This window comes from Schistocerca nitens, chromosome 3 (assembly GCF_023898315.1).
Source record: "Schistocerca nitens isolate TAMUIC-IGC-003100 chromosome 3, iqSchNite1.1, whole genome shotgun sequence".
Taxonomy (NCBI): domain Eukaryota; kingdom Metazoa; phylum Arthropoda; class Insecta; order Orthoptera; family Acrididae; genus Schistocerca; species Schistocerca nitens.
In genome coordinates, this window is record NC_064616.1 from 467,979,864 (window position 1) to 467,988,184 (window position 8,321).

General features: G+C 44.9%; 1 pseudogene; it reads left to right on the forward strand.

The window, feature by feature from the left end:
- The first annotated feature begins 7,125 nt into the window (after positions 1 to 7,125).
- LOC126249857 (5S ribosomal RNA) lies at positions 7,126 to 7,243 on the forward strand (annotated as a pseudogene).
- The last annotated feature ends 1,078 nt before the right edge of the window (positions 7,244 to 8,321 follow it).

Here is an 8,321-nt window from a genome sequence, read left to right on the forward strand (position 1 = left end):
ACAGTTTTAATCTGCCAGGAAGTTTCATATCAGCGCACACTCCGCTGCAGAGTGAAAATCTCATTCTGGAAACATCCCCCAGGCTGTGGCTAAGCCATGTCTCCGCAATATCCTTTCTTTCAGGAGTGCTAGTTCTGCATGGTTCGCAGGAGAGCTTCTGTAAAGTTTGGAAGGTAGGAGACGAGGTACTGGCAGAAGTAAAGCTGTGAGTACCGGGCGTGAGTCGTGCTTCGGTAGCTCAGTTGGTAGAGCACTTGCCCGCGAAAGGCAAAGGTCCCGAGTTCGAGTCTCGGTCGGGCACACAGTTTTAATCTGCCAGGAAGTTTAAATTCGCTCTGTCTGTATCTAGCATATAAATTACTTTATGTGGTTTCTCTGTGTGCCCAGTAGTTGGCAGCATGCAGAATATTTTTGAAGAAAGCTGTTAACTGCAGTGTCAGCAAGTCTACGAGGAATATAGATATTTTTTTAGTAATGTTGGACTACAATATGTTTAGAATATGCTGCAGTATGCCGCTATACCCTACAGTATCGAATAATGGATTATTTATTTCATAGCAACAACACGGCGAGATATATACTTTCGATGTAACATTAGGTTTTGCAGTCGGCAACGACCTATACTTTCACTTTCCAGTAACATTGTTTTAATAATTTTAGGTGTGTAACATTTAGTTTTCTAATATTGCATATATTTCACTTATTTTCTAACACAAATATTATTCACCTTGAACTCGTCCTAAAATTTTGGTGAATCACGCAAATCTTTTAAATTTAGTATTTTAATCTTATTTTGGCCTAGACCAATGCTGTAACCGCCAGTATAAACTTTTCATTCATAAAATCTGAGCTCAGGACTGAGGAGGATATACGGGCATCAGAATACTTACAAGCCTATGAGTATTTTGGTAAGTATGAGACAAGTACCTAATCACCTTATGACAACACTTTTTTTTATCAGCATCCTCATCATCCCAAGCGTTAGGCTGAATATTTTGTACCCTTTACCTTGTATTTTTTTGCTCTTAGTCACTCGAGCTTGAGATCGATATCTCCTGTACACACTTAATTTACACATTACAGAATTTATACACAGGCAGAAATGGAATCAATAGCACCACGAACACTTTGAACGACAGCTACCACGAAACTGAAACTTCATTAATACCCATGGCTATTGGATATGTTGATTAAAATGTGTTCCCTTACATATGCGATCTTATTTTCAGTATTATCATTACAGAACAAGCCAATTCTTACACGTGAAGGAAGGTGTGAATACCTTACGGCTATTGGGTGTGTCTAACGTTATTGGAAGTTTTCAGGTGGAGAATGCAACACAGGGGACGTTCATATGCGACCTATCGCCAACTTTTAGACTTCGAGAAACGTCACACCACTGGCTTTGAGTGATATGGATCATACCAATAGATCGCACATACAGTTGACTGTAACGAAATGACTGCAGAACGAGTGGTGACGAGATAGATTCTTTGCAATAATGGGGCAAGAAGAGTAGTTACAGGTCTGTCCAGAAGCATTAAACCACGACGAGGTCGCAGGATTGTTTGACAGGCTCTGACGATTGGACGGATGTCAACAGCTAGAAACAGGACAGAGGTTACAACTGAAGTGTCACCACGAACCTTCGAAAACAGATAACTAGAAGATGGGTTCAGATCTCGACGGGTGGAAATAAGGATGATTAGGGGGTAGCATCCCTTCGATAATGAGATCATTAGAGACGGAGCATGATCTCGCATTGTTTCAAGGATAAGGAACGAAATCGGCCGTGCCATTCCAGAGGAACTATCCTGACATTTGCCTGGAACGATTCAGAGAATATCTCGATGGTCAGACGCGGATTTGAACCGTCGGCCTACCGAATGCGAGACCAGTGTGCTAACCACTATGTCACCACGCTCGATTTGACATCTGGACTTTCTATTTGTCGTTAACCCACAGCACAATTACGACTGGGACAGTTTGTGGCCTTCTGTCCATATTAAGCGACGAGTGGCGATCAAATCTACGCCAGCGTGTCCGTAGACGACTTGGTGTAAGGTCATAGAAGCAGCGACTTTCGAGACCCATAATTCTCCATCACCTGAATCATGGAGTGACGAGTTACGGGATATGATGACATACTTGGTTTGGTAACTACTGAAGGGTGACTGAATGCACGCCAGTATGTGGCAAGAGTGGTAAATCTTGTCGCCATACACTTCAGGACCAGATTATCAAATGGTGTGTGGCGGGGTGTACTTCTGGTACCACTAACTGATCCCTTCTACCCCGTTCCACTCGCGAATGGCGCGAGGAAAGAATGATTGTCGGTAAGTCTCTGTATTAGATCGAATTTCGCGAATTTTCTCATCGTGGTCATTCCGCAAAATGTATGTGGGATGAAGTAATATGTTATCCGAATCTTCTCGGAAAGCACTCTCTCGAAATTACAATTGTAAACCACTCTGTCATGCACAACACCTCTCTTGTAGCGTCTGCCACTGGAGTTTATTGAGCATCCCTCGTGCCGACTAAACGATCCCGTGACGAAACGTGCCGGTCTTCGTTGGATATTCTCAGTCTCTTCTATCGGTCCTACCTCGCAAAGATCCCGTATTAATGAACAATACACAAGAACTAGTCGAACAACCGCCTTGTAAGTCACTTCCTTGACGGATAAATTACATTTCCTGAACATTCTTCCTACGAATCTCAGTCTGACAACTGCTTTTGCTACTGTTTGTTTTATGTGGTCATTCCACTTAAAGTCGCTCTGGATGGCATATTCCAGCAGAATAACACAAGGTCGCACTCTGCGTTTCACACCACGCTCGCCTTGAGGAATGTACGATTGCCCTATCTTGTCCCTTGATCGACACCACATAGCATGACTGGAGTGTGATAGGAAGACGTATACTTACACACCTGCTTCCAGGCACTAAATCTCATGAACTGACACAGCATGTGTTTCATGCATGGCAAGGAATTCCTCGCGACTATATTCTGAGGCTGTCTACTTCCATGCCATAACGAATAAAAGGAAGTTGAAGTTAATGGTTTTAGTCATAACGTAGTAGTCTCCATTCTTCTTAGATATCTGAAGTCCACCACTTGCATCTCTTTTTGCTCCAGTTTATTATTGTTTCACATTCTTATGGGGAAAGAGCAGTAAATGTTTTTCAACAGGCGCAGACCTTACGAGGTATGGAAAAAGGTAAGAGACTACTTGACTCGCCGCGGAAGTACTTATCATGGTATATTCGTATGCTACAGCTTTTAGACTTGGAACTGTATCTTTGCGCTGTGCCAGGTCTCATCAGAATCGATCCATTGAGTGACAGTGAATGAGTAGTTCACAGCTGACGTGTTACTGCGATCCATTGGAATGCAAATGCGGCGGAGCTACAGCGCGTTATCACGAAAAACGACACTCTGAAATGTTTCGAGAGGTATAAGGAACGAACTCACATGTGTGTGAACTGAAATGAGCCTTACTTTGAGAACGACCACTGTTGATGAGTCCATTTGGTACGAACGTAAATTTACAGCACGAATCTTGAATCTTTTGTGTCAGGCGTCGTACACGACTACGTACCGGTGGTGCGCAAAATCAGTTCTACATTGCTCGCTCAGTTTTATGAAACTTGTCACAGCGTAACAATTCAAAGGATGTGATCAGTCATGCTCTAATGATTATAACAATGCGTATGGTTACGCCGGAAGTCCCATCTGGGAGCCCAGTCGCCTAGTGCAAGTCTGTTTTAGTTGATGCCACTTCGGAGATTTGCATGTCGATGAGGATGAAATGATGGATGAAGAGAACACAATGCCCATCCCCGAGCAGAGAAAATCTCCAACCCAGCCGGGAATCGAATCCGGGCCCCTCGCATGGCATTCAGCCGCGCTGACCACTCAGCTATGGAAGCGGGCTTCATGCTCTGATACGCCACAGCAAGTAGTTCCTTGCTAGAACGAACAGTTTTCCTTTTATTTTGATCAATATACACTGACGAGAGAATATATTATGACCCCTGCCACCGAAAGATTGAATACCGCCTGGTGGCGGAGCAGGGGGAGCAGAGACCAATGAGATTAATAGATTCAACAAATCCTTGTTACGTTTCCGGAGGTATGGGACACAGGATGTCTACGGGCAAGAGAAGCGTTTCCCCCACATTACTGCCCAGTGATTCGTGGACGCTCAACAAACCACTATAGCATGATTCTAGTCTTGTGAAACGGGCAGTTACCGTGCTAGAATATGCCATCGACGTGAAAACATCAAGCATGAAGAATGCAGGTGGTCCGCAATAAGGTTCACGTAGTTGCCATGGTCGCAGTCCGGAACCGTGCGACTGCTACGGTCGCAGGTTCGAATCCTGCCTCGGGCGTGGATGTGTGTGATGTCCTTAGGTTAGTTAGGTTTAAGTAGTTCTAAGTTCTAGGGGACTCATGCCCACAGCAGTTGAGTCCCATAGTGCTCAGAGCCATTTGAACCAGTTGCCATGGTGCTTTCGATTACAATACTTACAACAGAATATCAGGTGACTCTCCACCAAAGCATAATACTGCCCCCATCGACACAAGTCGTGGCAGGGTGCATGTTTCGAAGAGCCTTTTGACTGTATGACGATGTATCTAGACACGACCGACGATATGGTGTAATAAGAAATGTGATCGGACCAGGCAACATTTTTCCGTGACCAACGGTCCACTCTCGATGGTCCCATACCAATTGCAGTCGTAAGTGACTATGTCGTTGGGTCAAGGTTGGAAGAGTCGCTAATCGACTGTAAAGGATATAATATGACTTACACTAACTTTCCAGTTGTTGTGATTAATAACAGCGTAGTCTAAATGTAGAAAAGTGTAAGTTAATGCAGAGGAGTAGGAAAAATAAACCCTTAATATTCGAGTACAGCATTAGTAGTGTGCTGCTTGACACAGTCACGCCGATTAAATATCTAAGCGTCACATCGCAAAGCGATATGAAATGGAACGAGCATGTAAGGGGTGTAGTAGGGACGGCGAAAGGCAGACTTCGATTTATTGGGAAAATGTTAGGAAAGTGTGTGTCATCAGTGAAGGGGACCGCATATGAAACACTATTGTGACTCATTCTTGAGTACTGCTCGAGTATTTGGAATCTTTACCAGGTCGGAATGAAGGAAGATATCGAAGCAGTTCAGAGGCGAGCAGCTAGATTTGTTACCAGTATGTTCCATCAATAACCAAGTATTACAGATATGCTTCGTGAACTCAAATGTGAATCCCTCCGAGGAAAACGACGTACTTTTCGCGAAACACTATTGAGAAAATTTAGACAACCGGCATCTGAGGCTGACTGCAGAACGATTCTACTGCCGCCGATGCACATTTCACATTAGGGCCACGAAGATAAGAGAAGTTAAGACTCCTACGGAGGCATGTAGGAAACAGCTTTTCCCTCGCTCTATTCGCCACTGGAGCGGGAAGGGAAATGATCACTACTAGTACGATGGCTTGGGGATTATGTTTGTAGATGTAGGAGTGGAGTTGCCTGCTGCAGAGCCCCTATACTCAGCTATGTGCGCTGAACAATGTTCTCCGAAACACCTGTGTTTGCATCAGCTTTACACTCTGTCCCCAGATCTGACACAGGTTGCTGCCTATCCTCTTTTACACAGCGAGAAAGCCTCCAACCTCCACGTTCCGTGATCAGGCGTGAACGTCCAAAAGCTTTATACCAACTCGTTGTTTCGCCGTCCTTCAACCAATTTTCATAGACGCTCACGACAGTAGCACGCGAACAGGCGACCACATTGTCCGTTCTCAGGCGTCCAGCCATAAAAATCTCCCCTTTGTCAGAGTAGCTTATGTCAGTGGACTTCCCCATTTACGGCCCGTTCCGCAGCTAGAATCATTCCCCACTCGTCTCTTCTTCGCTTACATACTTTGATTGCCACATCAAGTGCACGAAGCGGCACCAGACGCCATTCAATCTCGCAGTGGGCAGTGGTCATATTTTTTTGCCTCATCAGTGTGCATAAAACAGCAAAAAACGGTAGTGTAACTATTGAAGTACATACACGTTGCATGGTCAACGTCTCTGCTTTAAGCAAAGTTTTTAGACTGGTACAGCACAAATTCCCATTATGTGTGTTTTTGTGACTTGCCCTTTCTCTCTCTCTCTCCCTCTCTCTCTCTCTCGTGTGTGTGTGTGTGTGTGTGTGTGTGTGTGTGGTTCAAAAATGGTTCAAATGGCTCTGAGCACTATGGGACTTAACATCTGACGTCATCAGTCCCCTAGAACTTAGAACTACTTAAACCTAACTAACCTAAGGACATCACACACATCCATGCCCGAGGCAGGATTCGAACCTGCGACCGTAGCGGTCGCGCGGTTCCAGACTGAAGCGCCTAGAACCGCTCGGCCACTCCGGCCGGCGTGTGTGTGTGTGTGTGTGTGTGTGTGTGTGTGTGTGTGTGTGTGTGTGTGTGTGTGTGTGTGTATTTCTATCTCTGCATATAAGAACTCTTCCAAAATACTTTTTATTCTAGTACAGATTTATGTAATCTAATACTCATTTTAATCACACTCACATCATCAGATTTCAATATGGGAGCTAAAGATTCGATGCGTGGCGTTCAGTGACCCACATCTGTCCTGGATGTCGAACAGTAACTGTGTGGGAATGCCAGCCAAAGATCCTTGTGCTTTGTTTCTTGCCTAACTACAACATGGCGGCCACAAAGTATCACTAGAACTAAAGGATAACGCTTTACAATTCTCTGCGTGCATGAGGGTATTACATCGGATGTTCTAGATTTCTGGAGAACTACAAAATGAACTAGTGCATAAAATGGTGACAGTCTTGCTGTATCATTCCAAAACTCGAGAGTGGCAGTCGTATTGATGTGCTGATCAGAAAAATTCATCCTGATTTAATACACCTATACTTCGCTGATAGAGTCCACTGTCATGCAAAACAATGCCATTAGATGCAGTAGATTACGTACATGGCATTTTGAGTGGTGTGTTGCCTGTTTGCATTTCCGTTACCACTAAGCGACACATTGTAAACGCGACAAGGTAGTTCTCTCAACATGAGAATAAATATTGGGTTTATGTGAGCTCAGGCCAACGGCCTTGCCGCAGTGGTAACACCGGTTCCCTTCAGATCACCGAAGTTAAGCTCAGTCGGGCTGGGCTAGCACTTGGATGGGTGACCATCCGATCTGCCGACTGCTGTTGGCAGGCGGGGTGCACTCAGCCCTTGTGAGGCCAACTGAGAAGCTACCTGATTGAGAAGTAGCTTCTCCGGTCTAGTAAACTGACATACTGCGCGGAGTGCCGTGTGCTGACCATATGCCCCTCCAAATCCGCATCCGGTGACGCCTGTGGTCTGAGGATGACACGGCGGCCGGTCTGTACCGTTGAGCCTTCCAAGGCCTGTTCAGACTGAGAGTCTTTTTTTTTTTAACCCCACTAAGTATTTCTAGACCACTAATTTCTCTGCTACCACTAACAGGAAGAAAACACAAGTAAGATAATGAAAGATGTAGCTTATGTAGAGGAAAGACCTATTATGGTTAGGTGGATGTCTTTAAGTAATGCAATCTTCTAGTGATATGATAGAACTCTTTTCAGCTATTGTTACAGTCAGGGACGTACGGCTTACGCAAATAATCCTCAGTCGCTTGCAGACCGATCAAAACTCTACGCGTAACTAAAATGGTTCAAATGGCTCTGAGCACTATGGGACGTATCTGCTGAGGTCATCAGTCCCCTAGAACTTAGAACTACTTAAACCTAACTAACCTAAGGACGTCACACACATCCATGCCCCAGGCAGGATTCGAACCTGCGACCGTAGCGGTCACGCGGTTCCAGACTGAAGCGCCGAGAACCGCTCGGACACCCCGGCCGTCCCCTACCCCCACAAAACCCTACACCCGCACAAGAGAAGCACAGAAGTTTTATGTCAGAGACGAGATTTATACATCCACTAGAAGCTCACGCAAAATAATTTTTCTCATGAGCAGAAACAGTTCTCTTCCTGAGCGTTGGTCAAGTGTGATCTTTTGTGCCAAAGGAACGGCTGGCTGAGTTCTTTGTCCTCTGCAGAATTATGTGGTTCGCCCCTTACGAACGGCCACCTCAGTTGCTTATGCGATTAATTTTTTTTTTTTTTCGGTACGTTTGCCAGACACTACTGATTTTGAACGACTGCTTTTGTCAAATTATTAGTCGTGCAGGCATAAGCTGTTGATACGATCTTTTACAGACGCGCTAGCTGCAGCTTAGAATTTCTGCGAGATAAGCGATTGTGCAA